The following is a 12,567-nucleotide window of genomic DNA, read 5'->3' as shown; positions in this document are numbered from 1 at the left end:
CAGTTATGTTACTACCTTGTCTTTGATTGTAATTGATCGCGCATCAATGCAATACAATACAGTGGTGAATTGTAGTAGCCATACGTTCACCACAATGTTTGTGACCGTGTTTGAGGAGGGGGGGGGGGGGGGGTGATGGGGAGGGGGGGTTGGAAAAGAAAGGAAATCTGTACAAACTGTACAGTTGTTTGTTGGGAAGGATGTTTCCCGGGGTGTTTATTTGCTGTAACCCGCTTTGATACAGGTTTGAATAAAATGCATTAAAAAAAAAAGAATTGCTTTTCAGTGGCGGCTGCTCATCCTGACAGGCCAGCTCCCTGGAATGAAGAAATGTGAGTTTCATTCAGCAACCTGATACTGGGAGCAGTCTGTGTTGAAAGGCTGTCAATTGGAGGAGGCTCGCACCGATCCACATTCATTGCCCTGCTGGTTGAACAGCGCAGTGCTGGGCTGCCAAACTCTAATCCTCCTCCCAAAATCTCACGTACTCTCTGACTATTTTTAAACAGTTTCGTTATTAGTGTCAGGTGTATCACAGATTTAATCACGTCTGATTGGACAGCACAAATAACCCTGCAGAATTACCTCGTCTAAAAATGGAGACTATTTAAACAGCACTTCACTGTCAGAGGGTCAGTACTGAGGGAGTGCCGCACTGTCAGAGGGTCAGTACTGAGGGAGTGCTGCACTGTCAGAGGGTCAGTGCTGAGGGAGTGCTGCACTGTCAGAGGGTCAGTGCTGAGGGAGTGCTGCACTGTCAGAGGGTCAGTGCTGAGGGAGTGCTGCACTGTCAGAGGGTCAGTGCTGAGGGAGTGCTGCACTGTCAGAGGGTCAGTACTGAGGGAGTGCTGCACTGTCAGAGGGTCAGCACCGAGGGAGCGCTGCACTGTCAGGGGGTCAGCACTGAGGGAGTGCTGCACTGTCAGAGGGTCAGTGCTGAGGGAGTGCTGCACTGTCAGAGGGTCAGTACTGAGGGAGTGCCGCACTGTCAGAGGGTCAGTACTGAGGGAGTGCTGCACTGTCAGAGGGTCAGTACTGAGGGAGCGTCGCACTGTCAGAGGGTCAGTACTGAGGGAGCGCCGTGCTGTCAGAGGGTCAGTACTGAGGGAGTGCTGCACTGTCAGAGGGTCAGTACTGAGGGAGTGCTGCACTGTCAGAGGGTCAGTACTGAGGGAGTGCCGCACTGTCAGAGGTGCCATCTTTAAAATGAGACATTAAACCGATGCTCCACCTGCCTTCCCAGTTGGGTATTTTAAGATCCCACTGTCCCCATTTGAAGAAGAACAGGGATATGCTATCCCCCATGCCCCCCCACGCCCCGAGGTCAACACTTAATTCTCAACCAGCGTCACCAAAAGCACATTACTTTACCATTGTTCGGTTGCTGGTTGCGGGATCTTGCTATGCACACATTTACTGTGCTGCACTTCAAGAGTGGATTGTTCACTCTGAAGCAATTAGGGGTTGTCTTGATATTGTGTAAGGTGCGACAGAAATGCATTGGAACATAGAACATAGAGTGCAGAAGGAGGCCATTCAGCCCATCGAGTCTGCACCGACCCACTTAAGCCCTCACTTCCACCCTATCCCCGTAACCCAACAACCCCTCCCAACCTTTTTTTTGGTCACTAAGGGCAATTCATCATGGCCAATCCACCCAACCTGCACGTCTTTGGACTGTGGGAGGAAATCGGAGCACCCGGAGGAAACCCACGCAGACACGGGGAGAATGTGCAGACTCCGCACAGACAGTGACCCAAGCTGGGAATCGAACCTGGGACCCTGGAGCTGTGAAGCCACAGTGCTAGCCACTTGTGCTGACGTGCTGCCCGCTACCATTCTTTCCTTACATAGAATTTCTAACAGATTCGGCCCAGCGCATTTGTGATTCTGTACCACCCGTGCCTTCTCCTAACCCCTCTCCATCTCGCCCTATCTCCATATCCCTCAATCACTTTCTCCCTCTCACTAGTCCAGCTCCCCCCTTGTTGATACTCTTCACCTCCACCACTCCCTGTGGGAGCGGGTTCCACATTCTCCCCACTCTCCGGATGAAGACGTTTCTCCTGAATTCCCGTTGGATTTATTACTGACTGTTCCGTATTGATGCCCCCCCCCCTCCCCCGCCCCGAGAGATTTGGAATCGTCGCCCTCGAGGCAAAACAATTCTCTCTCTCATTCCAGTATTGGCTGGTGCCTAGGACAGCGAAGGGTTAAATTAAATCTCACCCGCAGCTGCAAGGCTCTCTCTCTCTCCTCGAAACACGGAGCTCGTCACAGGAAATCCTTAATCCTGCCTGAAAGTTGACCGGCAGCTCAGCTGGGTAGGGGTCTCAGCCCGTCGGCCGTAGCATCCTGTCATCCCGGGAGAGGCACTGTCTGAAACCCATGAACCCAGCACTCCGACGCTCGTAGGCACCGACTGGGAGCTGCTTGCATAATGAGAGGATATTATAGTCGATGGGAGGGAGTTATGAAAAAATGTGTCTCTCGCCTCCCCCCCCCCCACACCGCTGTCCCCTCCCTCCTGGATCTAGCACCTTCCCTTCGCTTTAAATACTTTTTCGCAACAAGTAACACCAAGACTGAGAGTCTGGACAGGAACATGCTGATTTTAATCTGGGTGCGTGTGTGTTTTTCTAATGTATATTTCTGGCACTTTCTCAAATCATTTCATCGAAATGCAGGAGCCATTCAGTCCATCAGATTCAGTCTGTTCCAACTCTTGGTAAGATCTGTCCGAATAGTCCCAGTCCGTCCCCCCCTCCCCCGGCTCTGTCCCCCATAATTGTATTTCCTTCTCCTGACAATATTTATCCAGTCGCCTTTTCTGTGAGTTATTATTGAATCCGCCTCCCCCTCCCCTTCAGGCAGCACCTTCCAGATCGCAAACAACTCGCTGTGTGAAATACAATCATTCTCCGCATCTGCAAAGGTGTGAAGGTTAGGTTAGGGTGCTACAAATTGCCCCAAAGTGTCCAAAGCAGGTGCAGGTTAAGGCGGGGGTGGGGGGGAGTGGGCCTGGGCAGTTTGCTCTTTCAGAGGGTGGGCGCAGACTCGATGGGCTGAATGGCCTCCTTCTGCACTGCAGGGATTTCTGGTTCTCCAATCTGTGTCTCCCTGGTTACCGACTCTCCTCCAATTTAAACCGGCTCCCCGGATGAGGGCGGGGTGAAAGGTTGGACAACCATATGGGCCCGTCCCCATTTGGAGTTTAGAAGAAGGAGAGGTGATCGTGGGCTGGTATTCGCCGTCCGTTTGCGGCAGCGGGATCCTCCCATCCCGCCTCTACGAACGGGAGACTTGGCTGGGGGCCAAATACTCCGTCCTCGCCCGCAGCGGGGGATGGGCGGACTCACAACGCAGAATCCCGGCCACTGTTGAAATTTATAAGATCCCGCGGGGATTTGACTGGGTGGATCCGCGAGGGTGTTTCCCCTCGAGGGAGAGACTGGAACGAGGGGGACACCTTTTAGAAATCAGGGGTTCCTCATTGAAGATGAGGTGAAGAGAGACCCAGAGGGTGGTTATTGTGTGAAACTCCCTTCCTCAGAGAGCGGTAGAGGCTCCATCGTTGAATGTTTTTAAGGCAGAGGCAGATCGATTCTTGACCAACGACAGAGTCAAAGTCTATCTGGGGCAGGCGGGATGTGGAGTTGAGGCCATAATCAGATCAACCATGATCTTATTGAATCGTGGATCAGGATCGAGGGGCCGAGTGGCCTTTTCCTGCTCCTAATTCAGGTCAATCTAAGAATCCCAGACCCGAACCCAACCTGCCTCAAGAGCCTTCTCTGAAGAAGAGTCATCCGGACTCAAAACGTTACGTCTGTTCCTCTCTCCACAGATGCTGCCACACCTCCCGGGTTTTTCCAGCATTTTCTGTTTTATTTCTGCCTCAAACCAGGTTTTAACAGAGTTGACTCTGCAGTCCCATCGGACACGTCAGATCACAGAGCTGAGCAGAAGCAGAAACCCAGCTTAATCGATCCTAACTTTTAGATTATGTTTCGAAACGTGGCGGGTAGCTACTGAACAAAGTCACAGGAGTCAGCTGATGAGCTTTTAACAAAATAAAAAATATTTATAAAAGAAGAAAAGATGAACTAGTAAACACTCTTTCACCCCCAACTACACCGTTGCAGCAATGTACAGATTCGTAAGGACAACACAAGTTATAAAATTGCTCCAAAGTTCTCAGTGAGCACACAGTCCATGTAAACGAACAGGTGAAATGTGGTCAGACACACCACACTCTGAATCACAGTTGCCAACCCAAAACAACATCTACAGCTTTCTCATCAAATCTCCCCAGATGCTTTTCACATTGTGAGCCAACTAGTGTCTCAGAAGCTTTGTCTTTTAACTTGGGTTTCCAATCCGCACTCTTGAAGAATCGCCGTGGAATGTCCTCCCAAACTATACTTTCACTTGCTCATCTTCAACGAGGATCCACCTCCAGGGTTTCAAACTTTCCTTCCGATGCTCCTCTTCCCTGGATCGCAATGTGCATTCAAGCTTCACCTTCTAGCTACTCTTTCAGATAGTCAGACGTGTCCCTAGGACACGCACAGCTTCGCCAGCCTGTGATACAGACCTTCTGTTGCCTCCTCGGTTCTCGAGCTTCTCAAATGCCCACACTCTGCTTTATGTCCGCTTCCTGCTGTTTTGTTTCTTGAATTTGGAACCTTCTCCTCTGCCCCTTACCTTAACTTCACTGAATTAGAACTCTGTCCTCATTCCTTTACTTAGCTGTCAACTCGGGACTTTTTCCTGACAGTCCCTGATTTTTGGAACTTAAACTTAAAGCTATATCTTGTTCCTAACACCTACAAATACAGCTTTCCCAACAGGTGACTAATCAGCTCCGAGGAGATGAGTTGCTCCTGTAAATATTTTAATGAGGTTGTGTGCCTCAGATTCTATCTTGCATCCAGCTTTAATCCTGGCTAATCAGGAATCTTGAACCTTTGGAAACCTGTCAACTAAAGGGATGTGAGGACCCCTGCTTCGAAAGGTGTTTTTCCAGCACTGCTTGTGGGCCGGGTGAGCAGACGCACCTCCCCGTTTCTAACCACTGGGTCTCCCAAGCCAACCTGTTTCCTTCTCTCACCACGACTGGAGTCCTCCCTCACGCTTTCATCGACCTCGCCCCCTGATTACCCCCTCCCAATCTCATCGCTAGGATCACTGGGATCCTCCCCCTCAAACACTGACCTCCCGAACTCTGAATCCATCCAATCACCCCATGTCTGCTACCAACCTCACCCTCACCCCCCTCCCTTGCAGTCAGACCCCGCTGAACCGGCCAGCCACAATGTGATCACACACACACACACGCACACACGCACACATGCACGCACGCACACACGCACGCACACACGCACACGCACGCACGCACATGCACAAACGCACACACACACGCACACGCACACACGCACGCATGCACACATGCACGCACGCACGCACACAAGCACAAACGCACGCACACACGCACACGAACACACACACACGCACGCACACACACACATGAATACGCACACGAGACTTCAAGAGGTGGGACATGCAGCCTCTATCGCTGGCGGGCAGGGTGCAAGCAATTAAGATGATGGTCCTCCCGAGGTTCTTATTTGTATTTCAATGTCTCCCTATACTAATCACCAAGACCTTTTTTAATAAAATAGACAGGAGCATCACGAGCTTCGTGTGGGCAGGGAAAGTTCCGAGAGTAAGGAGGGGGTTCCTTCAGCGTAGTAGGGACAGAGGAGGATTGGCACTACCGAACTTGGGCGAATACTATTGGGCCGCCAATGTGGCAATGATACGTAAATGGATGATGGAGGGTGAGGGAGCGGCGTGGAAAAGACTGGAGAGAAAGTCCTGTAAAGGGACGAGTTTAGAGGCGCTGGTGACGGCGCCGCTACCGATCTCACCTAAAAAGTTTACAACGAACCCGGTGGTGGCGGCAACATTGAATATCTGGGGACAGTGGAGGCGACAGAGAGGGGTGCGGGGAGCCCTGGTGGGGTCCCCAATCAGGAACAACCATAGGTTCGCCCCAGGAAGAATGGATGGAGGATTTCAGAGCTGGTTCCAGTTGGGAATTAGGAGGGTGGGAGATTTATTTATAGATGGGACTTTTGCGAGCTTGGGAGCATTGGAGGAAAAGTATAAGTTGCCCCGGGGAAATTTCTTGAGATATATGCAGGTGAGGGCATTTACTAGACAACAGGTGAGGGAATTTCCGTTGCTCCCGACACAGGGGATACAGGACAGGGTGCTTTCAGGGGTGTGGGTCGGAGAGGGCAAGGTGTCAGAGATTTACCGAGAGATGAGGGAAGAGGGGGAGGAGTCGGTGGGCGAACTAAAAGGAAAGTGGGAAGAAGAACTAGGGGAGGAGATAGAGGAGGGTATGTGGGCTGATGCCCTAAGCAGGGTAAATTCCTCTTCCTCATGCGCCAGGCTTAGCCTGATTCAATTTAAGGTGCTACATAGAGCACACATAACGGGAGCAAGATTGAGCAGGTTCTTTGGAGTGGAGGACAAATGTGGGAGGTGTGGCGGGAGCCCGGCAAACCACGCACATATGTTTTGGGCATGCCCGGCACTGGAAGGGTATTGGAAGGGAGTGACGGGAGTGATTTCGCGGGTGGTGAAGGCCCGGGTCAAACCAGGCTGGGGGTTAGCTCTATTTGGAGTTGCGGATGAGCCGGGAGTGCAGGAGGCGAAAGAGGCCGACGTTGTGGCCTTTGCGTCCCTAGTAGCCCGGCGCAGGATCCTACTCATGTGGAAGGAGGCGAAACCCCCCGGACTGGAGGCCTGGGTAAATGATATGGCGGGGTTCATTAAACTGGAGCAGATAAAGTTTGCGCTGAGAGGATCGGCTCAAGGGTTCACCAGGCGGTGGCAGCCATTTCTCGACTACCTAGGGGAACGTTAGAGGGAAGACAGATGACCAGCAGCAGCAACCCAGGGGGAGGGAGGGGGGGGGGGGGGTTTAGTTTAGGTCAAAGATAAAGGGGTTTTGTTACTTGTGTATTGTTTAAAATTTCTGTATTGTTATTGTTGCGTTTGCTTTGTAAGAGGGGAAAAATTGTTGTTTGGGAAAAAAATTTCAATAAAACATTTATAAAAAAAAAAAATGAATACGCACACGTACATGCGCACGCACATGTACACACGCACGCACACGCGCACATGCACACACATGCACACACACGCATGCATGCACACACACGCATGGACACGCACACACGCACGCCACACACGCACATACGCGCACACACACACACACCTCATGTGAGCTCTCACACAACAAACATACCCAGAAACATGGGAAAGCTACCTGTTTGTAGATGGAGTTCAACCTTGATGAATGTGAAGTGATTCATTTTGGAAGGTCGAATTTGAATGCTGAATACAGGGTTAAAGGCAGGATTCTTGGAAGTGTGGCGGAACAGAGGGATCATGGGGTCCACGTACATAGATCCCTCAAAGTTGCCACCCAGGTTGATAGGGTTGTTAAGAAGGCGTATGGTGTGTTGGCTTTCATTAACAGGGGGATTGAGTTTCAGAGCTGTGAGGTTTTGCTGCAGCTTTCTAAAACCCTGGTTAGACCACACTTGGAATATTGGGCGGGATTCTCCCCTACCCGGCGGGGCGGGCCGCACCAGTGCGGAGGAGTGGCGTGAACCACTCCGGAATCGGAGCCAGCACTCCGACTGAGGCATAGCTAAGTGTATGAAGTCATTCTGGTCAGGAATCCTCTGCACCATCAGGGGCTAGGCCTCCGCCGGAGTGTTTGGCACTACGCCACCCGCTGCTGATGGGCCTCCGCCGGCTGCGCGAGTTGGCGCATGCGCGGGAGCGCCAGCGCATGCTGGCGTGATCCCAGCGCATGCGCAGGGGGTTTCTTCATCGCAGAGGTTCACAGCGGCCGGCGCGGAGGAAAAGAGTGCCCCCACGGCACAGGCCCGCCCGCTGATCGGTTGGTCCCGATCGCGGGCCAGGCCACCATGGGGGCACCCCCAGCCCCCCCCCCCCCGGGGCCAGATCCCCCCGCGCCCCCCCCCCCACCCCCCACCCCCCCTCCGAGGACTCCGCAGGCCGCCCGCAGAGCCAGGTCCCGCCGGTACGGACCTGGTTTGATATACACCAGCGGGACTGGCCGAAAACGGGCGGCTGCTCAGGCCATCGAGGGCCGGAGAATTGCCGGGAGGGCCGCTGACAGTGGCCGGCGACAGGCGCGGCACGATTCCTGCCCCCGCCAAAACCCCGGCGCCGGAGAATTCGGCAGCCAGCGTCGGAGCGGCGGGGCAGGATTCACGCCCCCCCCCCGGCGATTCTCCAACCCGGCGGGGGGGTCGAAGAATCCCGCCCATTGTGTCCCGTCCTGGTCGCCTCATTATAGGAAGGATGTGGATGGTTTGGAGAGGGTACAGAGGAGATTTACCAGGATGTTGCCTGGTATGGAGGGCATGTCTTATGAAGAAAGGTTGAGGGAGCTAGGACTTTTCTCACTGGAGAGAATAAGGACGAGAGGTGGCTTGTTAGAGGTGTGCAAGGTGATGAGACGCATGGATAGAGTGGATAGCCAGAGACCTTTCCCCAGGGCGGAAATGGCTGTCACGAGGGGACATAGTTTTAAGATGATTGGAGGAAGGTATGGGGGAGATGTCAGAGGTTCTTTACACAGAGAGTGGTGGGTGTGTGGAATGCACGGCCAGCAGAGGTGGTGGGGTCAGAGTCATTCGGGACATTTAAGCAACTCTTGGACAGGCACATGGACAGCAGTAAATTGAAGGGGTGTAGGTTAGCTTGATCTTAGATTAGGATAAATGGTCGGCACAACATTGTGGGCCGAAGGGCCTGTACTGTGCTGGACTGTTCTGTGTTCTATGTTTACGGGCTGTTTTCCTCAGCAGGATAATTCCTTGCCCAAGGAGGAGCCAGGCCGGCCAATCAGAGTGGTTCCCATCCTGGAGACCAGCTGATAGAAACCCTCCAGCTGGGCGTTGCAAACTCCAGTGTTTCAGGTGGGCATCCCGACTAGACACCTCCTCCACACGTTTGGATGTCCTGTCCCAGTAAATATCGGGGCCAGCGCTCCGACTGAGGCTTAGCTAAGTATATGAAGTCATTATGGTCAGTCGGAGACTATTCACGCCCTCGATCCCATGCTGGCTCTCTGAGGAACAATGAATTCCATCCTCCCGCTCCACCTCCACGGATCTGGAGGTGTATTTCCCTCGAAAGCTTATCCAATTCCCTTTGATGTCATCCATTGCCTCGGCTCCACAGCCCCACGGGCAGTGAGTTCCAGCTAGCTGGGGAAACATGTCCTTCCTCACATCCACCATCCCCATTTTCGAGGTGCAGTCACTGTTGCAATGTAGAAACATTAGCAGCTCAATGGTGCTCAGCAAGGTCCCATACACCGCAATCTGATAATGACCAAATAGCGGGAAGCAAACGGAGCAATCCCCTCTGCTTCCAAATAGACTCCCTCACACTGACCCTCTGACAGTGCAGCACGCCCTCAGTACTGACCCTCTGACAGTGCAGCACTCCCTCAGTACTGAACCTCTGACAGTGCAGCATTCCCTCAGTACTGTTCTTCTGACAGTGCGGCACTCCCTCAGTACTGACCCTCTGACAGTGCAACACTCCCTCAGTACTGACCCTCTGACAGTGCGGTACTGACACTCTGACAGTGCAGCACTCACTCAGTACTGACACTCTGACAGTGCGGCACTCCCTCAGCACTGACCCTCTGACAGTGCAACACTCCCTCAGTACGGACCCGCTGACAGTGCAGCACTCCCTCAGAACTGACCCTCTGACAGTGCAGCACTCCCTCAGTGCTGACCCTCTGACAGTGCGGCACTCCCTCAGTACTGACCCTCTGACAGTGCAGCACTCCCTCAGTACTGACCCTCTGACAGTGCAGCACTCCCTCAGTACTGACCCTCTGACAGTGCAGCAATCCCTCGATACTGACCCTCTGACAGTGCAGCACTCCCTCATTACTGACCCTCTGACAGTGCAACACACCCTCAGAACTGACCCTCTGACAGTGCAGCACTCCCTCGGAACTGACCCTCTGACAGTGCAGCACTCGTTCAGTACGGACTCTCTGACAGTGCAGCACTCCCTCAGTACTGACCCTCTGACAGTGCAGCACTCCCTCAGAACTGACCCTCTGCCAGTGCAGCGCTCCCTCAGTACTAACCCTCTGACAGTGCAGCACTCCCTCAGTACTGACCCTCTGAAAGTGCGGCACTACCTCAGTACTGACATTCTGACAGTGCGACACTCCCTCAGTACTGACCCTCTGACAGTGCAGCACTCCCTCAGTACTGACCCTCTGACAGTGCAGCACTCCCTCAGTACTGACCCTCTGACAGTGCAGCACTCCCTCAGTACTGACCCTCTGACAGTGCATCACTCCCTCAGTACTGACCTCCTGAGAGTGCAGCATTCCCTCACTACTGACCCTCAGACAGTGCCGCACTCCCTCAGTACTGACCCTCAGACAGTGCAGCACTCCCTCAGTACTGCCCCTCCTCCGACAGTGCAACACTCCCTCAGTACTGACCCTCTGACAGGGCGGCACTCCCTCAGTACTGACCATCTAACAGTACAGCACTCCCTCAGTACTGACCCTCTGACAGTGCGGCACTCCCTCAGTACTGACTCTCTGACAATGCAGCACTCTCTCAGTTCTGACCTTCTGACAGTGCAGCACTCCCTCAGTACTGACCCTCTGGCAGTGCGGCACTACCTCAGTACTGACCCTCTGACACTGACAGTGCAGCACTCCCTCAGTACTGACCCTCTGACAGTGCGACACTCCCTCAGTACTGACCCTCTGACAGTGCAGCACTCCCTCAGTACTGACCCTCTGACAGTGCAGCACTCCCTCAGTACTGACCCTCTGACAGTGCAGCACTCCCTCAGTACTGACCCTCTGACAGTGCAGCACTCCCTCAGTACTGACCTCCTGAGAGTGCAGCATTCCCTCACTACTGACCCTCAGACAGTGCCGCACTCCCTCAGTACTGACCCTCAGACAGTGCAGCACTCCCTCAGTACTGACCTTCCTCCGACAGTGCAACACTCCCTCAGTACTGACCCTCTGACAGGGCGGCACTCCCTCAGTACTGACCATCTAAAAGTACAGCACTCCCTCAGTACTGACCCTCTGACAGTGCGGTACTGACCCTCTGACAGTGCAGCACTCGCTCAGTACTGACCCTCTGACAGTGCAGCACTCCCTCAGTACTGACCCTCTAACAGTACAGCGCTCCCTCAGTACTGACCCTCTGACAGTGCAGCACTCCCTCAGTACTGACCCTCTGACAGTGCAGCAGTCCCTCAGTACTGACCCTCTGGCAGTGCAGCACTCCCTCAGTACTGACCCTCTGACAGTGCAGCACTCCCTCAGAACTGACCCTCTGCCAGTGCAGCGCTCCCTCAGTACTAAACCTCTGACAGTGCAGCACTCCCTCAGTACTGACCCTCTGACAGTGCGGCACTACCTCAGTACTGACCCTCTGACACTGACAGTGCAGCACTCCCTCAGTACTGACCCTCTGACAGTGCGACACTCCGTCAGTACTGACCCTCTGACAGTGCCGCACTCCCTCAGTACTGACCCTCAGAGAGTGCAGCACTCCCTCAGTACTGACCCTCCTCTGACAGTGCAACCCCCCCTCAGTACTGACCCTCTGACAGGGCGGCACTCCCTCAGTACTGACCATCTAACAGTACAGCACTCCCTCAGTACTGACCCTCTGACATTGCGGCACTCCCTCAGTACTGACTCTCTGACAGTGCAGAACTCTCTCAGTACTGACCTTCTGACAGTGCAACATTCCCTCAGTACTGACCCTCTGACAGTGCGGCACTCCCTCAGTACTGACCCTCTGACACTGACAGTACAGCAGTCCCTCAGTACTGACCCTCTGTCAGTGCAGCACTCCCTCAGTACTGACCATCTAACAGTACAGCACTCCCTCAGTACTGACCCTCTGACAGTGCGGCACTCCCTCAGTACTGACTCTCTGACAATGCAGCACTCTCTCAGTACTGACCTTCTGACAGTGCAACATTCCCTCAGTACTGACCCTCTGACAGTGCAGCACTCCGTCAGTACTGACCCTCTGACAGTGCAGCACTCCCTCAGTACTGACCCTCTGACAGTGCAGCACTCCCTCAGTACTGACCCTCTGACAGTGCAGCACTCCCTCAGTGCTGACCCTCTGACAGTGCAGCACTCCCTCAGTACTGACCCTCTGATAGTGCAGCACTCGTTCAGTACTGACCCTCTGACAGTGCAGCATTCCCTCAGTACTGACTCTCTGACAGTGCAGCACTCCCTCAGTGCTGACCCTCTGACAGTGCAGCACTCCCTCAGTACTGACTCTCTGACAGTGCAGCACTCCCTCAGCACTTACCCTCTGACAGTGCAGCACTCCCTCGGAACTGACTCTCTGCCAGTGCAGCGCTCCCTCAGTACTGACCCTCTGACAGTGCAGCACTCCCTCAGTACTGACCCTCTGACAG

The 12,567-nt window shown here is 53.7% G+C and overlaps 1 protein-coding gene across 2 annotated transcripts in view; it reads right to left on the bottom strand.

Annotated features, from left to right (window-relative positions):
- The window catches only part of LOC140392155 (rho-related GTP-binding protein RhoG-like), a 245,591-nt gene that overhangs the window by 67,939 nt on the left and 165,085 nt on the right, over positions 1–12,567 (bottom strand). Inside the window, exon 1 of one of the 2 annotated variants that reach the window (XM_072477513.1) lies at positions 2,230–2,427. The exons of the other annotated variant lie outside the window; for it this stretch is intronic. The gene's annotated coding sequence lies outside the window, so the exon portion shown is untranslated. Of the gene's footprint in view, positions 1–2,229; positions 2,428–12,567 lie in introns of those variants that run through there. 2 annotated transcript variants of the gene reach the window in all.

The sequence above is a fragment of the Scyliorhinus torazame genome, chromosome 15, assembly GCF_047496885.1.
Source record: "Scyliorhinus torazame isolate Kashiwa2021f chromosome 15, sScyTor2.1, whole genome shotgun sequence".
Classification (NCBI taxonomy): domain Eukaryota; kingdom Metazoa; phylum Chordata; class Chondrichthyes; order Carcharhiniformes; family Scyliorhinidae; genus Scyliorhinus; species Scyliorhinus torazame.
This window is presented reverse-complemented; position numbering and strand designations above follow the sequence as displayed.